Source organism: Heterodontus francisci, unplaced genomic scaffold (assembly GCF_036365525.1).
Source record: "Heterodontus francisci isolate sHetFra1 unplaced genomic scaffold, sHetFra1.hap1 HAP1_SCAFFOLD_89, whole genome shotgun sequence".
In the NCBI taxonomy this organism is placed as follows: Eukaryota; Metazoa; Chordata; class Chondrichthyes; order Heterodontiformes; family Heterodontidae; genus Heterodontus; species Heterodontus francisci.
The window spans coordinates 5084526-5102846 of record NW_027140677.1 but is presented as its reverse complement, the minus strand read 5'-3'; positions in this window follow the sequence as shown (position 1 = coordinate 5102846).

Sequence of the window (18321 nt, the reverse complement as noted above, 5' to 3'; positions counted from 1 at the left end):
GCGCTCGGCCAGCTTCTGGAGCATGTTCAGAGCGACTCGAGCAAAGACTTTCCCTGGGTGTACACTGGGTGTCAGTGTATGTCTGTGTTACTTGGTGTAAGTGTGTGTCTGTGTTACTGGGTGTCAGCGTGTGTCTGTGTTACTTGGTGTAAGTCTGTGTCTTTGTTACTTGGTGTAAGTGTGTGTGCGTGTTACTGGGTGTCAGTGTATGTCTTTGTTACTTGGTGTCAGTGTATGTCTTTGTTACTGGGAGTCAGTGTGTGTCTTTGCGACATCGTGTCAGTGTATGTCTTTGTTACTTGGTGTAAGTGTGTTTCTGTGTTACTGGGTATCAGTGTATGTCTTTGTTACTTGGTGTAAGTGTGTGTCTTTGATACTTGGTGCAAGTGTATGTCTTTGTTACTTGGTGTCAGTGTATGTCTTTGTTACTTGGTGTAAGTGTGTGTCTGTGTTACTTGGTGTAAGTGTGTGTCGGTGTTCCTGGGTATCAGTGTATGTCTTTGTTACTTGGTGTCAGTGTATGTCTGTGTTACTTGATGTAAGTTTGTGTCTGTTTTACTGGGTATCAGTGTATGTCATTGTTACTTGGTGCCAGTGTATGTCTGTGATACTTGGTGTAAGTGTGTGTCAAAATACTTGGTGTAAGTGTATGTCTTTGTTACTTGGTGTAATTGTCTGTCTTTGTTACTTGGTGTAAGTGTATGTCTTTGTGACTTGGAATCAGTGTATGTCTGTGTTACTTGGTGTAAGTGTGTGTCTTTGTTACTGGGTATCAGTGTATGTCTTTGTTACTTTGTGTCAGCGTATGTCTGTGTTAATTGGTGTAATTGTGTGTCTGTTTTACTGGGTGTCAGTGTGTGTCTGTTTTACTTGGTGCAAGTGTGTGACTTTGTTACTTGGTGTCCGTGTGTGTCTGTGTTACTGGGTGTCAGTGCATGTCTTTGTTACTTGGTGTCAGTGTATATCTGTGTTACTTGGTGTAAGTGTGTGTCTTTGCTACTTGGTGTAATTGTATGTCTTTGTTACTTGGTTTCAGTGTATGTCTGTGTTACTTGGTGTAAGTGTATGTCTTTGTTACTTGTTGTAAGTGTGTGTCTGTGTTACTTGGTGTAAGAGTGTGTCTGTGTTCCTGAGCATCAGTGAATGTCTTTGTTACTTGGTGTCAGTGTATGTCTGTGTTACTTGGTGTAAGTGTGTGTCTGTGTTATTGGGTGTCAGTGTATGTCTGTGTTACTTGGTGTAAGAGTGTGTCTGTGTTGCTTGGTGTAAGTGTATGTCTTTGTTACTTGGTATCATTGTATGTCTTTCTGACTTGGTGTCAGTGTATGTCTTTGTTACTGGGTGTCAGTGTGTGTCTGTGTTACTGGGTATCAGTGTATGCCTTTGTGACTTGGTGTCAGTGTATGTCTTTGTTACTTGGTGTAAGTGTGTGTCTGTGGTACTGAGTATCAGTGTATGTCTTTGTTACTTGGTGTCAGTGTCTGTCTGTGTTACTTGGTGTAAGTGTGTGTCTGTGTTACTGGGTGTCAGTGTGTGTCTGTGTTACTTGGTGTAAGTGTGTGTCATTGTTACTTGGTGTCAGTGTATGTCTTTGCTACTTGGTGTAAGTGGGTGTCTGTGATACTGGGTATCAGTGTATGTCTTTGTGATTGGTATCAGTGTATGTCTTTGTTACTGGGTGTCAGTGTGTGTCTGTGTTACTGGGTATCAGTGTATGTCTTTGTGACTTGGTATCAGTGTATGTCTTTGTTACTGGGTGTCAGTGTGTGTCTGTGTTACTGGGTATCAGTGTATGTCTTTGTGATTGGTATCAGTGTATGTCTTTGTTACTGGGTGTCAGTGTGTGTCTGTGTTACTGGGTATCAGTGTATGTCTTTGTAACTTGGTATCAGTGTATGTCTTTGTTACTTGGTGTAAGTGTGTGTCTTTGTTACTTTGTGTAATTGTATGTCTTTGTGACTTGGTGTCATTGTATGTCTGTGTAACTTGGTGTAAGTGCATGTCTTTGTGACTTGGTGTAATTGTGTGTCTGTGTTACTTGGTGTATGTGTGTGTCTGTGTTCCTGGGTATCAGTGTGTGTCTTTGTTACTTGGTGTCAGTGCATGTCTGTGTTACTTGGTGTAAGTGTGTGTCTGTGTTACTGGGTATCAGTGTATGTCTTTGTTACTTGGTGTCAGTGTATGTCTGTGTTACTTGGTGTAAGTGTGTTTCTGTGTTACTGGGTGTGAGGGTGTGTCTGTGTTACTTGGTGTAAGTGTGTGTCTTTGTTACTTGGTGTCCGTGTGTGTCTGTGTTACTGGGTGTCAGTGCATGTCTTTGTTACTTGGTGTAATTGTATGTCTTTGTTACTTGGTGTCAGTGTATGTCTGTGTTACTTGGTGTCAGTGCATATCTGTGTTACTTGGTGTAGGTGTGTGTCTTTGTTACTTGGTGTAATTGTATGTCTTTGTTACTTGGTGTCAGTGCATGTCTGTGTTACTTGGTGTAAGTGTATGTCTTTGTTACTTGTTGTAAGTGTGTGTCTGTGTTACTTGGTGTCAGTGTGTGCCTGTGTTACTGGGTGTCAGTGTATGTCTGTGTTACTTGGTGTAAGTGTGTGTCTGTGTTACTGGGTGTCAGCGTGTGTCTGTGTTACTTGGTGTAAGTCTGTGTCTTTGTTACTTGGTGTAAGTGTGTGTGTGTGTTACTGGGTGTCAGTGTATGTCTTTGTTACTGGTTATCAGTGTATGTCTTTGTTACTTGGTGTCAGTGTATGTCTTCGTTACTGGGAGTCAGTGTGTGTCTTTGCGACATCGTGTCAGTGTATGTCTTTGTTACTTGGTGTAAGTGTGTTTCTGTGTTACTGGGTATCAGTGTATGTCTTTGTTACTTGGTGTAAGTGTGTGTCTTTGATACTTGGTGCAAGTGTATGTCTTTGTTACTTGGTGTCAGTGTATGTCTTTGTTACTTGGTGTAAGTGTGTGTCTGTGTTACTTGGTGTAAGTGTGTGTCTGTGTTCCTGGGTATCAGTGTATGTCTTTGTTACTTGGTGTCAGTGTATGTCTGTGTTACTTGGTGTAGGTTTGTGTCTGTTTTACTGGGTATCAGTGTATGTCATTGTTACTTGGTGCCAGTGTATGTCTGTGATACTTGGTGTAAGTGTGTGTCAAAATACTTGGTGTAAGTGTATGTCTTTGTTACTTGGTGTAATTGTCTGTCTTTGTTACTTGGTGTAAGTGTATGTCTTTGTTACTTGGTGTCAGTGTATGTCTTTGTTACTTGGTGTCAGTGTGTGTCTGTGTTCCTGGGTATCAGTGTATGTCTTTGTGACTTGGTATCAGTGTATGTCTTTGTGACTTGGAATCAGTGTATGTCTGTGTTACTTGGTGTAAGTGTGTGTCGATGTTACTGGGTATCAGTGTATGTCTTTGTTACTTGGTGTCAGCGTATGTCTGTGTTAATTGGTGTAAGTGTGTGTCCGTTTTACTGGGTGTCAGTGTGTGTCTGTTTTACTTGGTGCAAGTGTGTGACTTTGTTACTTGGTGTCCGTGTGTGTCTGTGTTACTGGGTGTCAGTGCATGTCTTTGTTACTTGGTGTCAGTGTATATCTGTGTTACTTGGTGTAAGTGTGTGTCATTGCTACTTGGTGTAATTGTATGTCTTTGTTACTTGGTTTCAGTGTATGTCTGTGTTACTTGGCGTAAGTGTATCTCTTTGTTACTTGTTGTAAGTGTGTGTCTGTGTTACTTGGTGTAAGAGTGTGTCTGTGTTCCTGAGCATCAGTGAATGTCTTTGTTACTTGGTGTCAGTGTATGTCTGTGTTACTTGGTGTAAGAGTGTGTCTGTGTTGCTTGGTGTAAGTGTATGTCTTTGTTAATTGGTGTCAGTGCATGTCTTTGTTACTTGGTGTCAGTGTGTGTCTGTGTTACTGGGTATCAGTGTATGTCTTTGTGACTTGGTATCATTGTATGCCTTTGTTACTTGGTGTCAGTGTGTGTCTGTGTTACTGGGTATCAGTGTATGTCTTTGTGACTTGGTATCAGTGTATGTCTTTGTTAATGGGTGTCAGTGTGTGTCTGTGTTACTGGGTATCAGTGTATGAGTTTGTGACTTGGTGTCAGTGTATGTCTTTGTTACTGGGTTTCAGTGTGTGTCTGTGTTACTGGGTATCAGTGTATGCCTTTGTGACTTGGTGTCAGTGTATGTCTTTGTTACTTGGTGAAAGTGTGTGTCTGTGGTACTGGGTATCAGTGTATGTCTTTGTTACTTGGTGTCAGTGTCTGTCTGTGTTACTTGGTGTAAGTGTGTGTATGTGTTACTGGGTGTCAGTGTGTGTCTGTGTTACTTGGTGTAAGTGTGTGTCATTGTTACTTGGTGGCAGTGTATGTCTTTGTTACTTGGTGTAAGTGTGTGTCTGTGATACTGGGTATCAGTGTATGTCTTTGTGATTGGTATCAGTGTATGTCTTTGTTACTTGGTGAAAGTGTGTGTCTGTGGTACTGGGTATCAGTGTATGTCTTTGTGACTTGGTATCAGTGTATGTCTTTGTTACTGGGTGTCAGTGTGTGTATGTGTTACTGGGTATCAGTGTATGTCTTTGTGACTTGGTGTCATTGTATGTCTGTGTAACTTGGTGTAAGTGTGGGTCTGTGTATCGGTGTATGTCTTTGTGACTTGGTGTCAGTGTATGTCTTTGTTACTGGGTGTCTGCGTGTGTCTTTGTGACTTGGTGTCAGTGTATGTCTTTGTTACTTGGTGTAAGTGTGTGTCCGTGATACTGGGTATCAGTGTATGTCTTTGTTACTTGGTGTCATTGTATGTCTGTGTAACTTGGTGTAAGTGTGTGTCTGTGTATCAGTGTATGTCTTTGTGACTTGGTGTCAGTGTATGTCTGTGTTACTTTTGGTCAGTGTGTGCTTCTCACTGGGTGTCAGTGTGTGCCTGTGTTACTGGGTATCAGTGTATGTCTTTGTTACTTGGTGTAAGCGTATGTCGTTGTTACTTCGTGTCAGTGTATGTGCTTGTGATTTGGTGTCAGTGTTTGTCTTTGTTACTGTTTATCAGTGTTTCTCTGTGTTACTGGGTGTCAGTGTGTATCTGTGACACCAGGTGTCAGTATTTAGTTTTGTTTAGAGATACAGCACTTAAACAGGCCCTTCGGGCCACCGAGTCTGTGCCGACCATCAACCAGCCATTTATACTAATCCTACACTAATCCCGTATTCCTATCACATCCCCACCTGTCCCTAAATATTTCCCTACCACCTACCTATACTAGGGGCAATTTCTGATGTCCAATTAACCTATCAACCTGCAAGTCTTTGGCATGTGGGAGGAAACCGGAGCAAACCCACGCAGACATAGGGAGAACTTGCAAACTCCGCACAGGCAGTACCCAGAATCGAACCCGGGTCCCTGGAGCTGTGAGGCTGCGGTGCTAACCAATGCGCCAATGTGTCCCCACAATGTGTGCCTGTGTTACTGGGTATCAGTGTACGTCTTTGTTACTTGGTGTAAGTGTGTGTCTGTGTTACTTGGTGTAAGTGTGTGTCTGTGTTACTGGGTGTAAGTGTGTGTCTGTGTTACTGGGTGTCAGCGTGTGTCTGTGTTACTTGGTGTAAGTCTGTGTCTTTGTTACTTGGTGTAAGTGTGTGTCTGTGTTACTGGGTGTAAGTGTATGTCTGTGTTACTGGGTGTAAGTGTATGTCTTTGTTACTGGTAATCATTGTATGTCTTTGTTACTTGGTGTCAGTGTATGTCTTTGTTACTGGGAGTCAGTGTGTGTCTTTGCGAATTGGTGTCAGTGTATGTCTTTGTTACTTGGTGTAAGTGTGTTTCTGTGTTACTGGGTATCAGTGTATGTCTTTGTTACTTGGTGTAAGTGTGTGTCTTTGATACTTGTTGCAAGTGTATGTCTTTGTTACTTGGTGTAAGGGTGTGTCTGTGTTACTTGGTGTAAGTGTGTGTCTGTGTTCCTGGGTATCAGTGTATGTCTTTGTTACTTGGTGTCAGTGTATGTCTGTGTTACTTGGTGTAAGTTTGTGTCTGTTTTACTGGGTATCAGTGTATGTCATTGTTACTTGGTGCCAGTGTATGTCTGTGATACTTGGTGTAAGTGTGTGTCAAAATACTTGGTGTAAGTGTATGTCTTTGTTACTTGGTGTAATTGTCTGTCTTTGTTACTTGGTGTAGGTGTATGTATTTGTTACTTGGTGTCAGTGTATGTCTTTGTTACTTGGTGTCAGTGTGTGTCTGTGTTCCTGGGCATCAGTGAATGTCTTTGTGACTTGGTATCAGTGTATGTCTTTGTGACTTGGAATCAGTGTATGTCTGTGTTACTTGGTGTAAGTGTGTGTCTGTGTTACTGGGTATCAGTGTATGTCTTTGTTACTTGGTGTCAGCGTATGTCTGTGTTAATTGGTGTAAGTGTGTGTCTGTTTTACTGGGTGTCAGTGTGTGTCTGTTTTACTTGGTGCAAGTGTGTGACTTTGTTACTTGGTGTCCGTGTGTGTCTGTGTTACTGGGTGTCAGTGCATGTCTTTGTTACTTGGTGTCAGTGTATATCTGTGTTACTTGGTGTAAGTGTGTGTCTTTGCTACTTGGTGTAATTGTATGTCTTTGTTACTTGGTGTCAGTGTACGTCTGTGTTACTTGGTGTAAGTGTATGTCTTTGTTACTTGGTGGAAGTGTGTGTCTGTGTTACTTGGTGTAAGTGTGTGTCTGTGTTCCTGGGTATCAGTGTATGTCTTTGTTACTTGGTGTCAGTGTATGTCTGTGTTACTTGGTGTAAGTGTGTGTCTGTGTTACTGGTTATCAGTGTATGTCTTTGTTACTTGGTATCAGTGTATGTCTGTGTTACTTGGTGTCAGTGTGTTTGTTTGTGTTACTGGGTGTCAGTGTGTGTCTGTGTTACTTGCTGTAAGTCTGTGTCTTTGTTACTTGGTGTCCGCGTGTGTCTGCGTTATTGGGTGCCAGTGTATGTCTTTGTTACTGGGGGTCAGTGTATGTCTTTGCTACTTGGTGTAAGTGTGTGTCTGTGTTACTGGGTGTCAGTGTATGTCTGTGTTACTTGCTGTAAGTGTGTGTCTGTGTTACCTGGGTATCAGTGTATGTCTTTGTGACTTGGTGTCAGTGTATGTCTTTGTAACTGGGTGTCAGTGTATGTCTTTGTTACTGGGTGTCAGTGTGTGTCTTTGTGACTTGGTGTCAGTGTATGCCTTTGTTACTTGGTGTAAGTGTGTGTCTGCGTTACTGGGTATCAGTGTATGTCTTTGTTACTTGGTGTCAGTGTATGTCAAAATACTTGGCGTAAGTGCATGTCTTTGTTACTTGGTGTAATTGTCTGTCTTTGTTACTTGGTGTCAGTGTATGTCTTTGTTACTTGGTGACAGTGTATGTCTTTGTTGCTTGGTGTCCGTGTGTGTCTGTGTAACTGGGTATCAGTGTATGTCTTTGTGACTTGGTGTCAGTGTATGTCTTTTTTCTGGGTGTCAGTGTGTGTCTGTGTTACTTGGTGTCAGTGTATGTCATTGTTCCAGTGTATCAGTGTTTCTCTGTGTTACTGGGTGTCAGTGTGTGTTTGTTTGTGTTACTGGGTATCAGTGTATGTCTTTTTGACTTGGTATCAGTGTATGTCTTTGTTACTGGGTGTCAGTGTGTGTCTGTGTTACTGGGTGTCAGTGTACCAGTGTTGCTCTGTGTGACTGGGAGTCAGTATGCGTTTGTTTGTGTTACTGGGTGTCAGTGACCTGGGTGTCATTGACACTAGGTGTCAGTATTTAGTTTAGTTAAGAGATACAGCACTTATACAGGCCCTTCGGCCCACCGAGTCTGTGCCGACCATCAACCACCCATTTATACTAATCCGTCACTAATCCCGTATTCCTATCACATCCCCACCTGTCCCTATATATTTCCCTACCACCTACCTATACGAGGGGCAATTTATGATGGCCAATTAACCTATCAACCTGCAAGTCTTTGGCATGTGGGAGGAAACCGGAGCACCCGGAGGAAACCCACGCAGACACAGGGAGAACATGCAAACTCCTCACAGGCAGTACCCAGAATCGAACCCGGGTCCCTGGAGCTGTGAGGCTGCGGTGCTAACCATTGCAACAATGTGCCCCCCAGTGTTTGCCTTTGTTACTTGGTGTCAGTGTGTGTCTGTGTGACTGGACATCAGTGTATGTCTTTGTGACTTGGTGTCAGTGTATGTCTTGTTTACTGGGTGTCAGTGTGTCTCTGTGTTACTGGGTGTCAGTGTGTGTTTGTTTGTGTTACTGGGTATCAGTGTATGTCTTTGTGACTTGGTGTCAGTGTATGTCTTTGTTTCTGGGTGTCAGTGTATGTCTTTGTTACTTGGTGTAATTGTGAGTCTGTGCTACTGGGTGTCAGTGTATGTCTGTGTTACTTGGTGTAAGTGTGTGTCTGTGTTACTGGGTGTCAGTGTGTGTTTGTGTTACTTGGTGTAAGTGTGTGTCTGTGTTACTGGGTGTCAGTGCATGTCTTTGTTACTTGGTGTCAGTGTATATCTGTGTTACATGGTGTAAGTGTGTGTCTATGTTACTTGGTGTAATTGTATGTCTTTGTTACTTGGTGACAGTGTATGTCTGTGTTACTTGGTGTAAGTGTGTGTCTGTGTTGCTTGGTGTCTGTGTATGTCTGTGTTACTTGGTGTAAGTGTGTGTCTGTGTTCCTGGGTATCAGTGTGTGTCTTTGTGACTTGGTGTCAGTTTATGTCTGTGTTACTTGGTGTAAGTGTGTGTCTGTGTTACTGGGTGTCAGTGTATGTCTGTGTTACTTGGTGTAAGTGTGTGTCTGTGTTACTGCGTATCAGTGTATGTCTTTGTGACTTGGTGTCTGTGTATGTCTTTGTTACTGGGTGTAAGTGTGAGTCTGTGTTACTTGGTGTAAGTGTATGTCTGTGTTAGTTGGTGTAAGTCTGTGTCTGTGTTACTGGGTATCAGTGTATGTCTTTGTTACTTGGTGTCAGTGTATGTCTGTGTTACTTGGTGTAAGTGCGTGTCTGTGTTACTGGGTGTCAGTGCATGTCTTTGTTACTTGGTGTCAGTGTATATCTGTGTTACTTGGTGTAAGTGTGTGTCTTTGTTACTTGGTGTAATTGTATGTCTTTGTTACTTGGTGTAAGTGTGTGTCTGTGTTACTGGGTATCAGTGTCTGTCTTTGTTACTTGGTGTAAGTGTGTGTCTTTGTTACTTGGTGTAATTGTATGTCTTTGTTACTTGGTGTCAGTGTATGTCTGTGTTACTTGGGGTAAGTGTGTGTCTGTGTTCCTGGGTATCAGTGTATGTCTTTGTTACTTGGTGTCAGTGAATGTCTGTGTTAGTTGGTGTAAGTGTGTGTCTGTGTTACTGGGTGTCAGTGCATGTCTTTGTTACTTGGTGTCAGTGTATATCTGTGTTACTTGGTGTAAGTGTGTGTCTTTGTTACTAGGTGTAATTGTATGACTTTGTTACTTGGTGTCAGTGTATGTCTTTGTTACTTGGTTTAAGTGTGTGTCTGTGTTACTTGGTGTAAGTGTGTGTCTGTGTTCCTGGGTATCAGTGTATGTCTTTGTTACTTTGTGTCAGTGTATGTCTGTGTTACTTGGTGTAAGTGTGTGTCTGTGTTACTGGGTATCAGTGTATGTCTTTGTTACTTGGTGTCAGTGTATGTCTGTGTTGCTTGGTGTAAGTGTGTGTCTGTGTTACTGGGTGTCAGTGTGTGTTTGTGTTACTTGGTGTAAGTTTGTGTCTTTGTTACTTGGTGTCCGTGTGTGTCTGTGTTACTGGGTGTCAGTGTCTGTGTTTGTTTCTGGGTGTCCGTGTATGTCTTTGTTACTTGGTGTAAGTGTGTGTCTGTGTTACTGGGTGTCAGTGTATGTCTTTGTTACTTGGTGTAAGTGTGTGTCTGTGTTACTGGGTATCAGTGTCTGTCTTTGTTACTTGGTGTAAGTGTGTGTCTGTGTTACTGGGTATCAGTGTATGTCTGTGTTACTTGGTGTAAGTGTATTTCTTTGTTACTTGGTGTCCGTGTATGTCTGTGTTAGTTGGTGTATGTCTGTGTCTGTGTTATTGGGTATCAGTGTATGTCTTTGTTACTTGGTGCCATTGTATGTCTGTGTTACTTGGTGTAAGTGTGTGTCTGTGTTACTGGGTGTCAGTGCATGTCTTTGTTACTTGGTGTCAGTGTATATCTGTGTTACATGGTGTAAGTGTGTGTCTTTGTTACTTGGTGTAATTGTATGTCTTTGTTACTTGGTGTCAGTGTATGTCTGTGTTACTTGGTGTCAGTGTGTGTCTTTGTGACTTGGTGTCAGTGTATGTCTGTGTTACTTGGTGTAAGTGTGTGTCTGTGTTGCTTGGTGTCAGTGTATGTCTGTGTTACTTGGTGTAAGTGTGTGTCTGTGTTCCTGGGTATCAGTGTATGCCTGTGTTACTTGGTGTCAGTGTATGTCTGTGTTACGTGGTGTCAGTGTGTGTCTTTGTGACTTGGTGTCAGTGTAAGTCTGTGTTAGTTGGTGTCCGTGTGTGTCTGTGTTACTGGGTGTCAGTGTATATCTTTGTTCCTGGTTGTCAGTGTATGTCTTTGTCACTTGGTGTCAGTGTGTGTCTGTGTTACTGGGTGTCAGTGTATGTCTGTGTTACTGGGTGTAAGTGTGTGTCTGTGTTACTGGGTATCAGTGTATGCCTGTGTTACTTGGTGTCAGTGTATGTCTGTGTTACTTGGTGTAAGTGTGTGTCTGTGTTACTTGGTGTAATTGTATGTCTTTGTTACTTGGTGTCAGTGTATGTCTGTGTTACTTGGTGTCAGTGTATTTCTTTCTTACTTGGTGTCAGTGTGTGCCTGTGTTACTTGGTGTAAGTGTGTGTCTGTGTTCCTGGCTATCAGTGTATGTCTTTGTTACTTGGTGTCAGTGTATGTCTGTGTTACTTGGTGTAAGTGTGTGTCTGTGTTACTGCGTATCAGTGTATATTTTTGTTACTTGGTGTCAATGTCTGTTTGTGTTGCTTGGTGTAAGTGTGTGTCTGTGTTACTGGGTGTCAGTGTGTGTCTGTGTTACTTGCTGTAAGTCTGTGTCTTTGTTACTTGGTGTCCGCGTGTGTCTGCGTTATTGGGTGCCAGTGTATGTCTTTGTTACTGGGAGTCAGTGTATGTCTTTGCTACTTGGTGTAAGTGTGTGTCTGTGTTACTGGGTGTCAGTGTATGTCTGTGTTACTTGCTGTAAGTGTGTGTCTGTGTTACCTGGGTATCAGTGTATGTCTTTGTGACTTGGTGTCAGTGTATGTCTTTGTAACTGGGTGTCAGTGTATGTCTTTGTTACTGGGTGTCAGTGTGTGTCTTTGTGACCTGGTGTCAGTGTATGCCTTTGTTACTTGGTGTAAGTGTGTGTCTGCGTTACTGGGTATCAGTGTATGTCTTTGTTACTTGGTGTCAGTGTATGTCAAAATACTTGGCGTAAGTGCATGTCTTTGTTACTTGGTGTAATTGTCTGTCTTTGTTACTTGGTGTCAGTGTATGTCTTTGTTACTTGGTGACAGTGTATGTCTTTGTTGCTTGGTGTCCGTGTGTGTCTGTGTAACTGGGTATCAGTGTATGTCTTTGTGACTTGGTGTCAGTGTATGTCTTTTTTCTGGGTGTCAGTGTGTGTCTGTGTTACTTGGTGTCAGTGTATGTCATTGTTCCAGTGTATCAGTGTTTCTCTGTGTTACTGGGTGTCAGTGTGTGTTTGTTTGTGTTACTGGGTATCAGTGTATGTCTTTTTGACTTGGTATCAGTGTATGTCTTTGTTACTGGGTGTCAGTGTGTGTCTGTGTTACTGGGTGTCAGTGTACCAGTGTTGCTCTGTGTGACTGGGAGTCAGTATGCGTTTGTTTGTGTTACTGGGTGTCAGTGACCTGGGTGTCATTGACACTAGGTGTCAGTATTTAGTTTAGTTAAGAGATACAGCACTTATACAGGCCCTTCGGCCCACCGAGTCTGTGCCGACCATCAACCACCCATTTATACTAATCCGTCACTAATCCCGTATTCCTATCACATCCCCACCTGTCCCTATATATTTCCCTACCACCTACCTATACGAGGGGCAATTTATGATGGCCAATTAACCTATCAACCTGCAAGTCTTTGGCATGTGGGAGGAAACCGGAGCACCCGGAGGAAACCCACGCAGACACAGGGAGAACATGCAAACTCCTCACAGGCAGTACCCAGAATCGAACCCGGGTCCCTGGAGCTGTGAGGCTGCGGTGCTAACCATTGCAACAATGTGCCCCCCAGTGTGTGCCTTTGTTACTTGGTGTCAGTGTGTGTCTGTGTGACTGGACATCAGTGTATGTCTTTGTGACTTGGTGTCAGTGTATGTCTTGTTTACTGGGTGTCAGTGTGTCTCTGTGTTACTGGGTGTCAGTGTGTGTGTGTCTGTGTGACTGGACATCAGTGTATGTCTTTGTGACTTGTTGTCAGTGTATGTCTTTGTTACTTGTTGTAAGTGTGTGTCTGTGTTACTGGGTATCAGTGTATGTCTTTGTTACATGGTGTCAGTGTATGTCAAAATACTTGGTGTAAGTGTATGTCTTTGTTACTTGGTGTAATTGTCTATCTTTGTTACTTGGTGTAATTGTATCACTGTGTTACTGGGTATCAGTGTATGTCTTTGTGACTTGGTGACAGTGTGTGTCTGTGTCACTGGGTATCAGTGTATGTCTTTGTGACTTGGTATCAGTGTATGCCTTTGTGACTTGGTGTCAGTGTATGTCTTTGTTACTTGGTGTCAGTGTATGTCTGTGTTGCTTGGTGTAAGTGTGTGTCTGTGTTACTGGGTGTCAGTGTGTGTTTGTGTTACTTGGTGTAAGTGTGTGTCTGTGTTACTGGGTGTCAGTGCATGTCTTTGTTACTTGGTGTCAGTGTATATCTGTGTTACATGGTGTAAGTGTGTGTCTATGTTACTTGGTGTAATTGTATGTCTTTGTTACTTGGTGACAGTGTATGTCTGTGTTACTTGGTGTCAGTGTGTGTCTTTGTGACTTGGTGTCAGTGTATGTCTGTGTTACTTGGTGTAAGTGTGTGTCTGTGTTGCTTGGTGTCTGTGTATGTCTGTGTTACTTGGTGTAAGTGTGTGTCTGTGTTCCTGGGTATCAGTGTGTGTCTTTGTGACTTGGTGTCAGTTTATGTCTGTGTTACTTGGTGTAAGTGTGTGTCTGTGTTACTGGGTGTCAGTGTATGTCTGTGTTACTTGGTGTAAGTGTGTGTCTGTGTTACTGCGTATCAGTGTATGTCTTTGTGACTTGGTGTCTGTGTATGTCTTTGTTACTGGGTGTAAGTGTGAGTCTGTGTTACTTGGTGTAAGTGTATGTCTGTGTTAGTTGGTGTAAGTCTGTGTCTGTGTTACTGGGTATCAGTGTATGTCTTTGTTACTTGGTGTCAGTGTATGTCTGTGTTACTTGGTGTAAGTGCGTGTCTGTGTTACTGGGTGTCAGTGCATGTCTTTGTTACTTGGTGTCAGTGTATATCTGTGTTACTTGGTGTAAGTGCGTGTCTTTGTTACTTGGTGTAATTGTATGTCTTTGTTACTTGGTGTAAGTGTGTGTCTGTGTTACTGGGTATCAGTGTCTGTCTTTGTTACTTGGTGTAAGTGTGTGTCTTTGTTACTTGGTGTAATTGTATGTCTTTGTTACTTGGTGTCAGTGTATGTCTGTGTTACTTGGGGTAAGTGTGTGTCTGTGTTCCTGGGTATCAGTGTATGTCTTTGTTACTTGGTGTCAGTGAATGTCTGTGTTAGTTGGTGTAAGTGTGTGTCTGTGTTACTGGGTGTCAGTGTATGTCTTTGTTACTTGGTGTCAGTGCATGTCTGCGTTACTTGGTGTCCGTGTGTGTCTGTGTTACTGGGTGTCAGTGCATGTCTTTGTTACTTGGTGTCAGTGTATATCTGTGTTACTTGGTGTAAGTGTGTGTCTTTGTTACTAGGTGTAATTGTATGACTTTGTTACTTGGTGTCAGTGTATGTCTTTGTTACTTGGTTTAAGTGTGTGTCTGTGTTACTTGGTGTAAGTGTGTGTCTGTGTTCCTGGGTATCAGTGTATGTCTTTGTTACTTTGTGTCAGTGTATGTCTGTGTTACTTGGTGTAAGTGTGTGTCTGTGTTACTGGGTATCAGTGTATGTCTTTGTTACTTGGTGTCAGTGTATGTCTGTGTTGCTTGGTGTAAGTGTGTGTCTGTGTTACTGGGTGTCAGTGTGTGTTTGTGTTACTTGGTGTAAGTTTGTGTCTTTGTTACTTGGTGTCCGTGTGTGTCTGTGTTACTGGGTGTCAGTGTCTGTGTTTGTTTCTGGGTGTCCGTGTATGTCTTTGTTACTTGGTGTAAGTGTGTGTCTGTGTTACTGGGTGTCAGTGTATGTCTTTGTTACTTGGTGTAAGTGTGTGTCTGTGTTACTGGGTATCAGTGTCTGTCTTTGTTACTTGGTGTAAGTGTGTGTCTGTGTTACTGGGTATCAGTGTATGTCTGTGTTACTTGGTGTAAGTGTATTTCTTTGTTACTTGGTGTCCGTGTATGTCTGTGTTAGTTGGTGTATGTCTGTGTCTGTGTTATTGGGTATCAGTGTATGTCTTTGTTACTTGGTGCCATTGTATGTCTGTGTTACTTGGTGTAAGTGTGTGTCTGTGTTACTGGGTGTCAGTGCATGTCTTTGTTACTTGGTGTCAGTGTATATCTGTGTTACATGGTGTAAGTGTGTGTCTTTGTTACTTGGTGTAATTGTATGTCTTTGTTACTTGGTGTCAGTGTATGTCTGTGTTACTTGGTGTCAGTGTGTGTCTTTGTGACTTGGTGTCAGTGTATGTCTGTGTTACTTGGTGTAAGTGTGTGTCTGTGTTGCTTGGTGTCAGTGTATGTCTGTGTTACTTGGTGTAAGTGTGTGTCTGTGTTCCTGGGTATCAGTGTATGTCTTTGTTACTTGGTGTCAGTGTATGTCTGTGTTACGTGGTGTCAGTGTGTGTCTTTGTGACTTGGTGTCAGTGTAAGTCTGTGTTAGTTGGTGTCCGTGTGTGTCTGTGTTACTGGGTGTCAGTGTATATCTTTGTTCCTGGTTGTCAGTGTATGTCTTTGTCACTTGGTGTCAGTGTGTGTCTGTGTTACTGGGTGTCAGTGTATGTCTGTGTTACTGGGTGTAAGTGTGTGTCTGTGTTACTGGGTATCAGTGTATGCCTGTGTTACTTGGTGTCAGTGTATGTCTGTGTTACTTGGTGTAAGTGTGTGTCTGTGTTACTTGGTGTAATTGTATGTCTTTGTTACTTGGTGTCAGTGTATGTCTGTGTTACTTGGTGTCAGTGTATTTCTTTCTTACTTGGTGTCAGTGTGTGCCTGTGTTACTTGGTGTAAGTGTGTGTCTGTGTTCCTGGCTATCAGTGTATGTCTTTGTTACTTGGTGTCAGTGTGTGTCTGTGTTACTGGGTGTCAGTGTATGTCTGTGTTACTGGGTGTAAGTGTGTGTCTGTGTTACTGGGTATCAGTGTATGCCTGTGTTACTTGGTGTCAGTGTATGTCTGTGTTACTTGGTGTAAGTGTGTGTCTGTGTTACTTGGTGTAATTGTATGTCTTTGTTACTTGGTGTCAGTGTATGTCTGTGTTACTTGGTGTCAGTGTATTTCTTTCTTACTTGGTGTCAGTGTGTGCCTGTGTTACTTGGTGTAAGTGTGTGTCTGTGTTCCTGGCTATCAGTGTATGTCTTTGTTACTTGGTGTCAGTGTATGTCTGTGTTACTTGGTGTCCGTGTGTGTCTGTGTTACTGGGTATCAGTGGATGTCTTTGTTTCTGGGTGTCAGTGTATCTCTTTATTACTTGGTGTAAGTGTGTGTCTGTGTTACTGGGTGTCAGTGTATGTCTTTGTTACCTTGTGTCAGTGTATGTCTGTGTTACTTTGTGAAAGTGTGTGTCTGTGTTACTTTGTGAAAGTGTGTGTCTGTGTTACTGGGTATCAGTGTATGTCTTTGTGACTTGGTATCAGTGTATGTCTTTGTTACTGGGTGTCAGTGTATGTCTTTGTGACTTGGTGTCAATGTATGTCTTTGTTACTTGGTGTAAGTGTGTGTCTGTGTTACTGGGTGTCAGTGTGTGTCTTTGGGACTTGGTGTCAGTGTATGTCAAAATACTTGGTGTAAGTGTATGTCTTTGTTACTTGGTGTAATTGTCTGTCTTTGTTATTTGGTGTCAGTGTATGTCTTTGTTACTGGGTGTCAGTGTATGTCTTTGTGACTTGGTGTCAATGTATGTCTTTGTGACTGGGTGTCAGTGTGTGTCTGTGTTACTGGGTATCTGTGTATGTCTTTGTGACTTGGTATCAGTGTATGTCTTTGTTACTGGGTGTCAGTGTGTGTCTGTGCTACTGGGTATCAGTGTATGTCGTTGTGACTTGGTATCAGTGTATGTCTTTGTTACTGGGTGTCAGTGTGTGTCTGTGTTCCTGGGTATCAGTGTATGTCTTTGCGACTTGGTGTCAGTGTATGTCTTTGTTACTTGGTGTCAGTGTGTGTCTTTGGGACTTGGTGTCAGTGTATGGCTGTGTTACTTGCTGTAAGTGTGTGTCTGTGTTACTGGGTATCAGTGTATGTCTTTGTTACTTGGTGTCAGTGTATGCCTGTGTTACGTGGTGTAAGTGTGTGTCTGTGTTACTGGGTGTCAGTGTGTGTCTTTGTTACTTGGTGTCTGTGTGTGTCTGCGTTACTGGGTGTCAGTGTATGTCTTTGTTACTGTGTGTCAGTGTATGTCTTTGTTACTTGGTGTAAGTGTGTGTCTGTGTTACTGGGTGTCAGTGTATGTCTGTGTTACTTGGTGTAAGTGTGTGGCTGTGTTACTGGGTATCAGTGTATGTCTTTGTGACTTGGTGTCAGTGTATGTCTTTGTTACTGGGTGTCAGTGTGTGTCTTTGTGACTTGGTGTCAGTGTATGTCTTTGTTACTTGGTTTAAGATGTGTGTCTGTGTTACTGGGTATCAGTGTATGTCTTTGTTACTTGGTGTCAGTGTATGTCTGTGTTACTTGGTGTAAGTGTGTGTCTGTGTTACTGGGTATCAGTGTCTGTCTTTGTGACTTGGTATCAGTGTATGTCTTTGTTACTGTGTGTCAGTGTATGTCTTTGTTACTTGGTGTAAGTGTGTGTCTGTGTTACTGGGTATCAGTGTATGTCTTTGTTACTTGGTGTCAGTGTATGTCAAAATACTTGGTGTAAGTGTATGTCTTTGTTACTTGGTGTAATTGTCTGTCTTTGTTACTTGGTGTAAGTGTATGTCTTTGTTACTTGGTGTCAGTGTATGTCTTTGTTACTTGGTGTCAGTGTATGTCTGTGTTACTTGGTGTCAGTGTATTTCTTTCTTACTTGGTGTCAGTGTGTGTCTGTGTTACTTGGTGAAGTGTGTGTCTGTGTTCCTGGCTATCAGTGTATGTTTTTGTTACTTGGTGTCAGTGTATGTCTGTGTTACTTGGTGTAAGTGTGTGTCTGGGGTACTGGGTATCAGTGTATGTTTTTGTTACTTGGTTTCAATGTCTGTTTGTTTTGCTTGGTGTAAGTGTGTGTCTGTGTTACTGGGTGTCAGTGTGTGTCTGTGTTCCTTGGTGTAAGTGTGTGTCTTTGTTACTTGGTGTCCGTGTGTGTCTGTGTTACTGGGTGTCAGTGGATGTCTTTGTTTCTGGGTGTCAGTGTATCTCTTTATTACTTTGTGAAAGTGTGTGTCTGTGTTACTGGGTATCAGTGTATGTCTTTGTGACTTGGTATCAGTGTATGTCTTTGTTACTGGGTGTCAGTGTATGTCTTTGTGACTTGGTGTCAGTGTATGTCTTTGTTACTTGGTGTCAGTGTATGTCTTTGTTACTTGGTGTAAGTGTGTGTCTTTGTTACTGGGTGTCAGTGTGTGTCTTTGTTACTTGGTGTCAGTGTATGTCTTTGTTACTTGGTGTCAGTGTATGTCTTTGTTACTGGGTGTCAGTGTGTGTCTATGTGACTTGGTGTCAGTGTATGTCTTTGTTACTTGGTTTAAGATGTGTGTCTGTGTTACTGGGTATCAGTGTATGTCTTTGTTACTTGGTGTCAGTGTATGTCTGTGTTACTTGGTGTAAGTGTGTGTCTGTGTTACTGGGTATCAGTGTATGTCTTTGTGACTGGGTGTCAGTGTATGTCTGTGTTACTGGGTATCAGTGTATGTCTTTGTGACTTGGTATCAGTGTATGTCTTTGTTACTGGGTGTCAGTGTGTGTCTGTGCTACTGGGTATCAGTGTATGTCGTTGTGACTTGGTATCAGTGTATGTCTTTGTTACTGGGTGTCAGTGTGTGTCTGTGTTCCTGGGTA